Source organism: Pseudophryne corroboree, chromosome 4 (genome assembly GCF_028390025.1).
Source record: "Pseudophryne corroboree isolate aPseCor3 chromosome 4, aPseCor3.hap2, whole genome shotgun sequence".
NCBI classification, from domain to species: domain Eukaryota; kingdom Metazoa; phylum Chordata; class Amphibia; order Anura; family Myobatrachidae; genus Pseudophryne; species Pseudophryne corroboree.
In genome coordinates, this window is record NC_086447.1 from 396,400,517 (window position 1) to 396,401,737 (window position 1,221).

The following is a 1,221-nucleotide window of genomic DNA, read 5'->3' on the forward strand; positions in this document are numbered from 1 at the left end:
CCTGTCGGACACAAGCCGCCGTCAGACGTCCGCTGCTGCAGTCAGCCGCGATGGGTATGGAGTGAAAGTCAGGGGAGACGGAGGGCACGGGCCAGATAACGATGGGAGGAGTTCAGGAGCCGCCGGTCCGATGGTGTCCTGTCGGACACAAGCAGCCGTCAGACGTCCGCTGCTGCAGTCAGCCGCGATGGGTATGGAGTGCAAGTCAGGGGAGACGGAGGGCACGGGCACGGGCCAGATAACGTCCGAGGTTCCGGTCAGCCAAAAGGTCAGTGGTTGTGTCGGAATACGCGTTTCACCCGTTCGCCGGGCTTGATCACTTCCTGCTATTATTCCAGTTCATTTTACTATTGCCGCATCTGGATTTAAACCCCATCAGACCTTTTACTATCTACTTAATTTTCTTTCAATCCTTATTTTCGTGGACTCTCACCAGTGATTCAGGGTCGAGTCCCTGTCTAACATTGGCAGCAGATCCATCTAATTTCCTCTATGTCTGGTATCTGTCCTGAATAACTTTGTAAATTCGTGAACTCTCATCAGTGATTCCAGAGCTTCGCAATATTGGTCATTTCCTCTACTATCATACCACACTGGAGACGCCCGAAACCGTCCGATCTCGGAAGCTAATCAGTGTTGGGCTGGGTTAGTACTCAAGTGGGTGACCATTGAGGAATACTCAGTGTAGTAGAGCTCATTGATTGAGCCCATATAGTGTCTAACACTGACAGCAGATTCACACTGCTCTCCAACTTCCACTCTTTGCCTGTCCCCCCTCCGCCCCCTCCGCTCTTATCTTCTCTGGCAGGAGACCAGACAGTGTCATACTCCTCTTAAGTACTACCAGTATCCAGACTATATTACAGGGGAATGCTTAACAGTAATTGGCTTATTAGCACAATATACCACTGAATATATAACGTCTAGAATTTTCTCCCGTCAGCCAAAATCCAGTTTTTTCATTTCATATCAGCACATGGTGCTATTTCAAATATTTTGTTAATTATTTGACCATATTTATCTTCTTGATGAACCACTAATTGTCTTAATTGTGTAGTAATTATTTTGTTGAATTATTAAAATTTGTATTTTTATCTACTTTGACTATTTTCTATATTTATGTAAAGTAAAGAGTGCGCCCACAAAAGAGTCTTCTTCTCCTCCACATTGTCCACATTTGGGATGAAGCCAGGTATGTCCAGTACAAGTGAAGTAAAGTAC

At 45.7% G+C, this 1,221-nt stretch overlaps 1 pseudogene; it reads left to right on the plus strand.

The window, feature by feature from the left end:
* The first annotated feature begins 575 nt into the window (after positions 1-575).
* Positions 576-694, plus strand: LOC134913630 (5S ribosomal RNA; annotated as a pseudogene).
* Positions 695-1,221: the final 527 nt, after the last annotated feature.